The sequence below is a fragment of the Montipora foliosa genome, chromosome 7 (genome assembly GCF_036669935.1).
Source record: "Montipora foliosa isolate CH-2021 chromosome 7, ASM3666993v2, whole genome shotgun sequence".
Classification (NCBI taxonomy): Eukaryota; Metazoa; Cnidaria; class Anthozoa; order Scleractinia; family Acroporidae; genus Montipora; species Montipora foliosa.
Window position 1 is genome coordinate 33,024,294 of NC_090875.1, and position 12,816 is coordinate 33,037,109.

The 12,816-nt window shown below is 38.1% G+C and overlaps 1 protein-coding gene across 1 annotated transcript in view; it reads right to left on the minus strand.

The window, feature by feature from the left end:
* The window catches only part of LOC138011857 (uncharacterized), a 330,121-nt gene that overhangs the window by 97,792 nt on the left and 219,513 nt on the right, over positions 1-12,816 (minus strand). The gene's annotated exons all lie outside the window — the stretch shown is intronic.

Consider the following 12,816-nt stretch of genomic DNA (forward strand, 5'->3'; position numbering starts at 1 on the left):
TTTCATATCCCAATCGACGCTCTTTTCACACAGCTCCTGTAGGCTTATTATCTTGGTTCTGATAAGAAATGCGGGTAAAAAGACAATTGGATCGTAGCTCCTGGCTGAGGATCTTTCTCTTGGAAAGGATTCAGTCGGTTCTGAGGAGAGTAGTAACTCAGGTTTCACCTTTTTAAGGGTAAACATGTCTGTGTGACAGTTCCATGCCACTCCTAATACCTTTTTTTTTTCATTGACTCCCTGCAAAACCGCTGTTTCCTGTCTCTTCCTTTTTTTTTTTTTTTTGTTATAAACAGTACAACAATACGCACAGACTTACGAACCAAAAGTAACCTACATACAAAAACACCTAGAACACCACTATTTACAAACACATTCCTTTACCTACTGCCTATAAACTAATAATATTAAAAATAATAATAATAATAATAATAATAATAATAATTGTGCAAAAAAATTCCATTTGTCACAAAATTTGTGAATCGTTCTGTACCTGGCACTAATGTACGTACTAACACGTAATTTTTTAAGTTGTGATTTTCTGAAGTAGGAAACTTGGAAAGGAATACTACTTTTTACTTTATTCCAGGTAGAGAGAAAAAATTTGTACACTTAACCGAAAAATTGTCCATTGATTTAAGTCTTCAGACTTTATCAGCAGTTACATTGACTAAAGTGACCAACAGTGCTTACAACTGACTTGGTTTATTTCAACTCGTTTCTTGCATATTTTTACCACCTGTCCATTAACAATAACGATGCGCAAATAGAAGCGTTTATTTTTCCACATGTGTGTGGAAAATATCCCTATATGACACCTGGCCTGAAGCCTCAGGGTGCAGTCTTCCGACTGTGTAAGACCATATGATTGTGGACGAATCCCGTTTCCAATTTGAGAAAGTTACTCTTTTCCTGGATAGCAAGATAGTTTGAGCATGGATCAGTAGTGAGGCTAAGAGGTTTAAATCTTTTGTATCAGTCAGAGTCGGTGAGATCCAAACCAAAACAGACCCCACCCATTGGAAACATGTTCCTGGAGAGATGAACGTAGCTGACAATGTTTCTCGTGGCATACCAGTAAGACATTTGGTTGAGACGTGGCAACATGGACAAAGTTTCTTCGCTTGCTTGAAAATGAGACGCCTCAAGATTCGTCAACCAATGACCACCCAAAATTGAAGAAGAATATCACAAAGTTCACAAAATTTGCGTTCAGACCCTAACCCTAACTCTAACCCTAACCTTGCCAAAAGTTTATAGTAGCTTTATTTGATTTACCACGAAATACAAATAACGATAAAACAAAACAGTTACACAAAAGCAAATGAAAGTGGCGAGGAAGCCCAAAAAGAAACCATGAGGCTTATAGACATTGGGCTCCCTCAGAGTAAAAATAAAGCTAACATTAACGGTAAGGCCTGGATCGAAAGTAAAATACAATGAAGGTAAGTATAAATTAACTAATTACATAGACTGAGTTGACAGAATATAAAGTATGATACAAGTAACAACAAGAATGAAAATAATATCAGACATGAGAAGAAATATAACTATTTACTACAAGATTTATAACTAATAATTCATATATAATTTTTTTTTCAATTTCGTTTTGAATAAGTGGAGAGAATAAGATTCTTTAATATCGTTTTCTATAGAGTTATAATAAGTAGGTCCTTGGAAACTGACAGAAAATCTACGAAAGTTTGTTCTACAAGAAGGAAGGTGAAAATCGTTCGCATGTCTAGTGGCATAGCTATGGACTTGTTTGTTTAAAGAAAAATAATTGTTGAACTTTGAAGGCAAAAGAGAATGGTTAAGAGCAAACATAAGTTTACCCAATTCTAGCTGTCTAATATCGGAAAGTTTTAGTAGTTCTAATTCTTTGAAAATAGGGTCTGAATGAGAATCGAAAGTTGATTTAGAAATAATTCTGATAACTCGCTTTTGCAAAGAGACAAGACGGCGAAGATTGGTTTTGTACGTAGATCCCCAGACAATAATACAATAATGAAGATAAGGATAAACTAAACAATAATAAAGAGTTTCTAGACAAGGTTTAGGTAGAAAAAATCTTGCTCTATTAATGACACCTATTGATTTCGAGATTTTACGAGCTACTTGAGAAATGTGCGGTTTCCAAGACAGATGTTCATCAAGGACTACACCGAGGAAGACCGTTTCCTTAACCTGTTCGATTCTCTGGTCATTTATGCATATTTGCATTGGAAAATGATACCTTTTCTGTCTAGGCTTAAATAACATAAAGTTTGTTTTCTTCAGGTTTAAGGAGAGTTTGTTTGCCTTAAACCAAGTGGATAATTTATTAAGTTCGGAATTGAGTGATGCTGCCAGGTATACAGGATCTTTATGGGACATAAATAAATTAGTATCATCAGCGAATAAAATCAGCTCGACGAGCGTCGATACGTTATTTAAATCATTAATATAGAGCAAGAAAAACAAGGGGCCTAAAATGGATCCCTGGGGGACACCACAGCAGATAGTTTGAGGAGAGGAACATTGACTGTTAAATTGAACGAATTGCAACCTGTTGGAGAGGTAGCTTCTAACCCAGTCCAGAGCCACGCCACGTATACCATAGTGTTCGAGTTTGTCAAGCAGAATATTATGATCGACGGTATCAAAGGCCTTAGAAAGATCAAGGAAAACGCCAACGGCATGTTCATTGCGATCAAGAGCAAGAGAGATTTTTTCATGTAGGTCAATCAATGCTAACGAAGTTGAATGATTTTTCCTGAAGCCAAATTGATTATCACATAGAATTTCTAGTTTACTTAAATAATTATAAAGACGGTTATAAACAACCTTTTCAAGAAACTTAGAAAAGCTAGGGAGAATCGAGATCGGTCTATAGTTCGAAAAGAGTGATCGATCACCAGCTTTAAAGAGTGGTATCACGCGAGCAATTTTCATTTGGTCGGGAACAATGCCATGAGAGATAGATAAATTGATTATATGAGCTAAAGGATCGGCTATAATTTGAATTGACTGTTTTATGATGGAAATGGGAATTCTATCATGGCCAGCTGCCTTACCTGGTCGAAAAGCATTGGAAATTTCCGCATTGGAAAGCATTGGAAAGTTCTCTAGCTGGAGAAAGCTTACATGCTAAGGCTAATTCGAAACCTGCGAGCACAACGCCACAATAGGCACACGTATTATTGCACTTATTAGTTGCTGAGGATAAGGCACGGTCGCTATTAAACGTTACATTATTATATGACTAACTCCGTGAGCGGGCATAATGAACCAAATCTTGCGCTGTGATTTGCTACCAGAGCGGGCAAGATGGAGCTATACTGCCCGCTTGGGATTACTCGCTTGGGGACCAAGTGTGGTCCCCCAAGATCAAAAATCATTTTTTGGTGTTTCATCCAATATAATAAATCCTTTATTGACCAAGCTTATTCGGTCAAGATGGCTGGATATTGCCCTCTTTCTTTTTTTGCGTGTTTGTGGACCTCGACCTCGTCTCGGTTTGTACACACTAAAAATGAGAACTTGGTCAATATCCAGCCATCTTGGCCTCACGCTTTCTCAATAACCCGTATGTATTACACGAATAAGTTATTTTTTGGCCTGTTAAAGTTTTATGGAACAGAGTTGGCTCTCTTATTTCTTCGAAAGAATAACAATGCGCTTTTCGAAGAAACACTAAAACAATGGCAGCTTTCCCTGTCATTCTTTGTCTGATCTTTTCCCATACCCACGCATCACCTGCTAAATCATGTACTTATCAACCCCTGTGGGAATATGGCTTCGCTGTTGTTGATCACTCGTATCAATCATTCATTGCTAAGCGTCTGGCTTCTTGTTACATGGCTTGTAACATGCAACCAGCTTGTTAAAGCCTCAACTACAACCCTCCTGACAAGACTTGCGAGTTCAACAACGACACGAAATATTTTCGTCTCAAGTATTTTGTGGAGAAACTAACATCAGTATACGCTGATAACCCTGAATCCGGTAAGTGGATTTTTCTGTTTAGAATATCAAATATCAAATATCATGATCACCTTCATTCCTTTGCACTTCATTCTCGTTATTCTTATCTTCTGAGCAAAAAATGAATTAGCTATTATCTCAGACAATCAATGAAATTTATTCGTGAATCTGATTCTATGAATTGATGATTTATGTTGGCAATCAAAGTTTTGGCGGACAATAATGATTTCCTCTAAATTTAGAAATTTTGTACACGTTTGAAATAAGTAACCAGAAGCTTGAATTAAATATAATTTCATGTGGCGAATAGAGCAGAATTCTCCGGTTGGCCTCTCGAAACCAATCACATAAAAGAGTATTGTCCCAAAATGTGAACAGCGACCAGAAACGAACCAATGCGACGGAATTTTCGTTTTGTTCCGAAACTTAACGCCCACTTTGCAAGATATGCCGAATGTCCGAAATTATATTCTGTAAAATTTCCGTTCCATTCGATCAGTCCTTAAGCGTACCTATTGTTTTTGTTTGTTTTTGTTTTTTTTTTTTTTAATTCTTGGCCCATTGAGAGGGAGAAGCGTCCTTTGTCACCACTAAGGCCCCGTCCTCACCATCCTCAGAAACCCAGGGTAGATAGAGGGGACAAGGACAAAATCGGAGCGGGCGGGAAAAAACGCGACTAGCAAAAGTACGAAGATAATATAAGAGCTCTTATTTTTCCTTCGTACTTATTCCTCGTTGCATTCTTCTCGCCCGCTCCGGTCTCCGCACTATCTGCCCCTGGGTCTTTGAGGATACGTCCACGGTACTTTTATCCGGAATTTTTTTTCTTTCGGATTCAAAAATATCTGTTGGTTATTTAATAGTAATGCATGAAGCAGCAGTTAACCTAGCAACCTTTGTGGCTTTCTTAATTGGTGTTGATAGAAGAATCCTCCTTACAAGAAGGGGTTTCTCTCCACTAACTAAAACATTTATTTAGGTTCCATTCGTGAGCTCCATAAGGGTATATTTTTTAAAGTTCCAATAAAACACCATTCGCGTTAAATCGGCCTCGCTGCCATTGCTTGCACTGTGTCCACGGGATAAAATCTGCGCATTTCTACTACCCCCAGCTGAAACCTAGCAAAGATACGCGCAGAACACTCTAAGCGCAAAGACAATACTTAGTAGGGTAGTGACGGGTCTTCATTTTCCGACACGGAAAAAAATAAAAATAAAACGGAGAAATTCAAGTCAAATTATGACTGGATTGAAATCGGCAACCCAGTAATAAAACGATAAGTTCATCTTCTGAAATCAATCCTTGATTGTAGCTTAGAAAAATTACATCTTTTGTCATTCTGCCATTAGTGAATTTGTGAATTTGTGTTCGTCTAGGTTCGGCTCACACGCAAAGTGCACATGAAAGCGTAAGCGTTGCGTTTTTGTGACGTATTCCTTTTGAGATCGCAAGAATTTTATGCCAGTTCGATAAATTTTACCTTTGGACCTTGTTGTTTTTTGTCGCGGGTTCTGAGTGGAAAGTTCCCAAAAAAGTTTTTGGAGAAGCAAAAACAGCAAAATTAGTGTTACTATTTTATTGATAAAAGTAGCACATGTATACATCCTTAAAAATATATTGACTAAAAGTATTACCAGCATTCCTCGCTGTGCGATCTAAAAGACAATTGTCTCCAAGAGAGATGATTATAGAGATATATTTAGTTTTAAGATCTCACAACAAAAGGAAAAAGAAAAAATAGGTCAGCGTAGCTTCATGTTTATAAACTGCTCTGTCAAAGAAATGTCGATTTTGGCCTCAATAGCTGAAAGTTGCAGGTAAATATTATTCCATAAGGTCGCAGTAGCAAGTATAATAAATACTGTAGAAAACAGACAACTTTTTTAAAAGACATGTTTCGGCATGCTTATGCCATCATCAGTTTAATGAGTTCCTAAGTGTAGACAGTTATAAAGTCTACGGGTAGATGAAAAAATTATTACAACATGACGTAATACAAAAGCAGGTACTATTTACAGCGTGACACCAAACATCAAGGTGTAAACTAAAAAGTGAGAAAAGTGTTGTAATGGCTCAATTAAGTTCCGGTTTGATCTTATTTATATAAAAATCTTCTTTGAGTTTTAAATGAACACTTTTCTCACGTTTTAGTTTACACCTTGATGTTTAGTGTCACGCTGTAAATAACACCCGCTTTTGTATTATGTCATGTTGTATAATTTTTTCATCTACCCATTGACTTTATAACTGTCCACACTTAGGAACTCATTAAACTGATGATGGCATATGCATAAGCATGCCAAAACATGTCTTTTAAAAAAGTTGTCTGTTTTCTACAGTAAATATTAATTATCTCCGCTGGTTACGCGTAGTAATTTATGCGCATTTGTGACTGTGGAATCATCTTGAAGGATAGTTTAAGAGATAAAATAACTGTGAAGTAGTTAAAACTAGTAGTAATCACAGATTAGCAAAGTGCGTTCGATGTCTAGTTAAAAAATATTTTTTATTGCACTGATTGCCCGGAAATATTCAGGGAAAGTGGACTTGTGGGGTGCTTTCTGGCAGTACGCAGAGAGAATTTGAATCTCCTGTGAAAAGTAGCCGAGTTGACAAATCACAACTCGGCATCGTTGCCTACACGAATTGCCATGCGGGGGCGAATTGTGGTGTCTATTTTTCTACTACAGAGCTTTTTGATTTTCTGATAAGTAGCTTTAGTCATATTTGCTTGGGATACTTCGAAGAAATTAACACAACTTCAATTACGTTTGAAAACAACAACAAAGAAAACAGTCGAGCAACCAACACGTGCAACTGCAAAGCACGTGGATATATGGGGAGTTTTTACCGCTTTCATTTGAGCATGCCGGCATGGCGATAGTAACCCGATGTCGAGGCATGACATATTCACAATCACATCAGATTGAGGTCACGTGCCCCGGCGTCGGCCAGCCAGTCCAAGATGGCGTCCAAACCCTGAGATCGCAAGGCATCAGAATCGATATCCGCGAAACATATTCGGGACATTCGTAAAACGACACAACTACAATGCGTCCTCCTTCGTCGGAACGCAACTACCTTAAAAGTCTTTGTTAATGCCGTAGGGGTTGGCTCACAAGGTGCCACTTTGTCGTCTCAGTCGTCATTGAATTAGCACCTGACAGCTTGTTTTCGATGTTGTATTTGATTTCTATTTACTTTTCGACGAATAACATTCAATTAGGGCAATATTTTTTGTCAAGGACAGCTGCGAAAGTCACTCGGTGCTAAAAGCATCCAAATATCTTATATTCATTTCTTCGTTCCTCCTGGGGGCTTTCTCTTTTATTCGTTGCTTTTTGGGGAAAATGAAGATAATATGCTCCTGTGAGAACAAAAATGTCTACAAAATAAAAAACACGCCCACATACGCACAACAAGCGACCGTTTCGAAAACGCTTAAAGTTCTTAGCTTTGTATCTCGGTTGTTCGAAAGCCGATTAACTTAATCAAGGATTAGCGTAAACTTTTGTTTCATTTGCCAATTTTTGTTTTTCAAGATTGACTTCTTCTAATGTAAAGTTCCGCCGAATATCAACGTTGAACAGCATTTGGGAGTAGAGAAATAAATTCCTTGGTTAATTTTTAATTTGGGATTAGCGCTAATCGGCTTTTGAACAACCGGGCCCTGGTCCCGGGGGGGGGAGGGGGGGTACTCGACATATTCCTGGGTTGGGAGGTACGGCGCGGCCCCTCATACCCTGACCCTGTTTAAGACAAATATCGCTAATTTTCCTACCCATTTTAAGACAGAATTCCGATTTTTGATACGCTGTTTAAGACATTTAACCCAGTTTAAGACAAAAATTGATAAATTGTTACCCTGATTAAGACAAAAATGATAAATTCGATACCCTTTTCAAGACAAAAATCCCGAAAAACATACCCTGGCTGGCCGCACGTCCCTATTAAGGCCTTATAAGGGAGTACCCCCCCCCCCCCGGGGCCCTGGTTTCAAGCCTTAATACCCTGTCCTTTTCGTTCAAATTTTGCTCAATACGTTTCCCTTAAGAAACCCATTTTCATGTTGCAAGTGTTTGAAAAAGATATTACAGTTGTCCTTCCCACCGATTAGTTGTCATTTGTAATTGTCAAAGAGCTCAAGAATATTACCAAAAAGCGTTTATCACATAATGGGAAGTGAAAGCTATTGAATAGTGCATGGGCCGAAAGTTGTGTTTATACTGCTTATATTTAGAATAATGTGCTTTTCAAAAAGTGGTCTGTTCAACAATCCGTTCGGGTTTTTACTTATCCTAAGTCACGGGAGTATATCTTCAAGTACTATGTTTGGAAGAAACAACCTTCTTAGATCTTGTTAGAGGGCTAATTTTAGACTCTTCTTAGGTTTTTTGGCAATTAGTTAAGACTTTTAAAATCTTTTCAGCTCTCTCCGGAAAGTAAATACACACACCGATAGCAATTAGCAAAGTTTAATATGAAGTTTTGTTTTCTACATTAAACTTAAAAAAGCAGAGCTAAAGATATGTATATTTTTTATTACTTTCTTCCTTTTTGTTTAAGGTTCAGCAAACAAACAAATAAAATAGAAAGTATTATTAAGGAAATGAAAATATTACAAAAATAGTTTTAAACATCAGATTGAACATCGGCGATACCAAGCCAGGTAATAAAGGTTCTTGATTTTTAATGCTAAAATAAATTGGAAATGGGAACTAGATGGCTTGTGCAATGTAATTTAATTTAAAGAGTAATGGTGGACAAAATAAGGGCGAAAAGGTCTTAGAGAGTTTTTTCCCCTAAAGCCCTGTTCAAACGGTCATGATAGTTGATGATAGTTGATGATAGTTTCAACTATCATTCACTATCATTGACTATCATGTTTGCGATCAAACGGTCCATGATAGTTCATGATAGTTGACGAAATCGCGCAATGTGCTGGCGTAGCTAACTGGTACCTAGTCTCCTACCGCGCGCGATTGTAAACAAATATGGCGGGGATTTGAATTTCGTGACGAAAATGGCTGTGTATCAGCCGAGAAGAGCAGCTATTGCCAGTTCTTTCTTCGCTTTTCCAGTTACATCCCGATTGTGGTAGTCATCGCAAAAAATGTTCCACAAACATGGCCGTGCCTCGTACTCATCTATTAGGTTGCATATCAAACTACTACTCCACTTCTCGTTGTCTGGTTTTTTAGCTTTTTTAGCTTTTCTCACTTTCTCGCTTTCAGCGTCACTGTCGTCCGAATATTCGTCCAAATTATTGTTTTGTTGTTTCTCACAGGACGATGGCAAACTTGCGGTAGCCATATTGCATTGAGCCCGCCTTGGTTACCCCCGCTGACCGAAAAACTATCATGCACTATCATCCGCTCGGTCAAACGGAAAAAACTATCATGAACTATCATGTCGAATTTGAACATGTCCAAACTGCATGATAGTTGATGATAGTTGATGATAGTGAATGATAGTTTGTGTTCAAACGTGCGTGATAGTTGAAACTATCATCAACTATCATCAACTATCATGACCGTTTGAACGGGTCTTAATGCATATGGCGTCAATTTTAAGCTGTTGTTTGTAATTAATGGTGTATTAATTAATGATACGCCCTCGTTACTTATATGGAATCCAATCCTTCTTTAATTGCACCTTCCGTTATTTAAGTAACAGTTTTAGGTTTCGATATGTATCTGACGTTTTGAGACAGTACGGTTATTGTTAATTCGCTTTTCCTTTAAGATTAGAATTACTCAAGTTTTTCGCATGTGATTCATTTTCAGTTAAGAATAGTTGAGGATCATTTACCGAAATGGAGATCAATTTCCACCACTTTTACCGACACTGAGGGGAATAATTGTTTTAGTATGTACCACACAAGTTCAATAATCAGACGAGTTTATCGATAAAATTTGCTCCTCGGTAACCGAAGCGAAACGGCAAGCCCTTGTTCGTTTGGTCAGAGGTGAATAGTCACAATAATAGGTGCGGTTACACTAGCCATTTTGCCCTTGGGTAAGTGGCTATTCCCCACGGGGAAGCAATTTTTTATGTGTGACGGATCTGCCCAAAGGAAAATTTCCTGTGGGAAATTTCCGTGGATACGTCAAAAAGAACAAAAGAATTGCCCATGACAGTTCCAGATGTAAGTCTTTTGGTTAACAAAACCCCAAAGCGGCTCAACCAATCACAAGATTGCCAAACGCGAGGAAAATACATGCAGTGATCAACTGTGTGAACTACTGCGGACGTGGAAATACCCAAGCACGCCTTTTCTGGCCAGCAGCAAGTCGACTTCTAAATTATAAATTGGAGAGTTGCAAGGACTAGAGAAAGCTTAACTGAAGTCGGCGTCTTTGTTGCCTTTTTAAAATGAAGCGATGAATCGCTGAACTTAATTGAGGTGGACAGTTTAAGAGAAGCGCCGATCGTGACAATTACCGAAAATAAGCCAAAGAAAAGTTTGTCGTTCAGATGTAGATCTTCCATGTTTACTTTTTTTTTTAGATCATTAATTTTAATGTATTTTGTATTGTAATTAGTTTTTCAAAAACCATTTAGTGGAAAAGCTAATAAATCTCATCTTGTCTTATCTTAAAGGTAAGTTTCCCACCAAAACAGGCCAACGCTTACCTTCCCCTTGGGTAATTTGCAAGTGTGTAACCGAAAATGGGGAGTCGATCATAACCCAGGGTAAACCTAACCCAAGCCGTAACCCCAAGGTTCCCCATGGGCAAGAGGTCTAGTGTAACCGCACCGTCATCATCCATAAAACTTGCAATATCTTTTTTCACCCATCTCTTTTCAAACCGTTACATTTTTGCAGTGAATTTTCTTTTCTAGTTGTGCAATTAGTCAGGCTTGCTTTAAATTACTTCACTATCTGCCGTTACTTAAACACTTAAATAAATGGCCGCAACTCTGCAGAAGCTTGTTATCCAGAAATCACCTGCTTCCAGTTGATGAGAGAACCTTTTAGTGTAAATGACTGCGCATACAGTGAGTGTGGGCGGGAAACAATTATATTAGCATATTTGACGTCGGCTGATCTACTCGAAAACCTACGAAGGTTTCAATATTACATTTCTACTTTTCTCGTCGTCAAAGATGAGATTTCAACTTGCTGTGAAACTGCTTCAAAAACATAAAAACCAAAGCATATAATAATGTTCTTCAGAGGTATTCCGATATTTAAGGGACTTGCACCTTTAGTATTAAAGTTAAATGTGAGGGAATATGACATCAATATCCCTTCAAAGGAAGGTCTTTTGACTGAGGCTTTTCTTGCCCTATTTCTTACAAAAAAAAAGCGTTTTATTTAAATGTATTTTTTCCGACAATCACGCATCACGTAATTCTCTTCGATGTCGACAGATCTTTCATTCTTTTCAAATTTAAACCACTATTCTTGTCGTGGTTGCGTAAATTTCCGTTTATGGAAACATTACATTACAAACCTAACTTTAGAGATACTCCTTAGAGAAAAAACGTGTTCTTCTATCGACTATTTCCAACTATATAAAGATTAAATGGTACAGATAACTGGGAGTGGGTTTAAATTTCAGTAAATCTCTTCTGGGGGTCTTAAAATCTTCGATCGACGGCGACCGTTTCACTAGACTGGCAAAATAGACAAATATATCTTAGTCCCGTAAGGAATAAATCAATGATGAAATGGTCTATGAAATGAATCATATATGAACTGCGGATATGAAATCAAGTCAATCTATGATCTTCGCAGTTATGAGCGTAATTTTTGCAATTGCGAAGAGAAGCCTCATTTCATATACCATTTCATCATTGATTTATTCCTTACGGGATCATTAGAACCCACAAATGACCAGCTACCAACGTCAGTGGCTTCATAGCTCAGTTGGTTAGAGCGTCGCACCGGAATCGCGAGGTCACGGGTTCAAACCCCGTTGAAGTTCTGAATTTTTCAGGCTTCTCTACGCAATTGCAAAAATTGCGCTCATAACTGCGAAGATCATAGCTTCACTTCAATGATTTCTTAAGCTCCCACAAAATTAAGGCAAGATCAGTAAGGAACTTGTTTTATTCAAAATCGTTGATTATTTTGGGGTAACTTAGATTAACAATTTCCTCGACAACCATTTCTTTCTACATTAATTCATTTATGTACATTACGGGACAATACCCGTGGACAGTCAACCATTCGGGGCACGATCGTTTAATTTACCCTCCCGACAGTGATATACCACAGACAGACCACAATACTGGGAGCTCCATGCCCTGCGCGCTCTTTGCGAATAATTAACAATTATTCCACGAGAGCGCGTTGGATATGAGATGGTAAATAGCCAACGAGGTAGCGCCGAGTTGGCTATAACCAGTCTGGTAGCCAACAAGCGTGAATTGTTTTATTAAATTCTTTAAACTCGAAAAGTTTGGAAGAAAGAAATTCCAGCGAAAAAAGGGAGAAAGTCCTAAGATGCGATGTTGAGTTATACCTGGTGGCCTGACAGACGCAGGCTCATGACCAAAACATTTCTCACCTTTTTGCGTGCTTGTAAGCTTCGGAATTGATCAAAACGTTCCACAAAAAGGTTTTTTTTCCCTTTATACCGGGAGAAATTTCGCTCACTAACGTGATCAGTAACTTTGTTTTTCCACCAAAACAAAAGAAAATGTTTGCATGATAATAAAGCTCAATTTCCAGGGGATTAGTTGGGTACACTAACATGGCCGCCGTGACGTCACGTGAAAGCACTCTATACCGAGCGGAATGAGTGGTCGTACCTCGACAAAGAAATGTACCAAGGTGGAAAACGCCAGAAATAATTCAGTCTGTTGTTTCTCAAAAACCTGTGAAAATCACGCTGTGC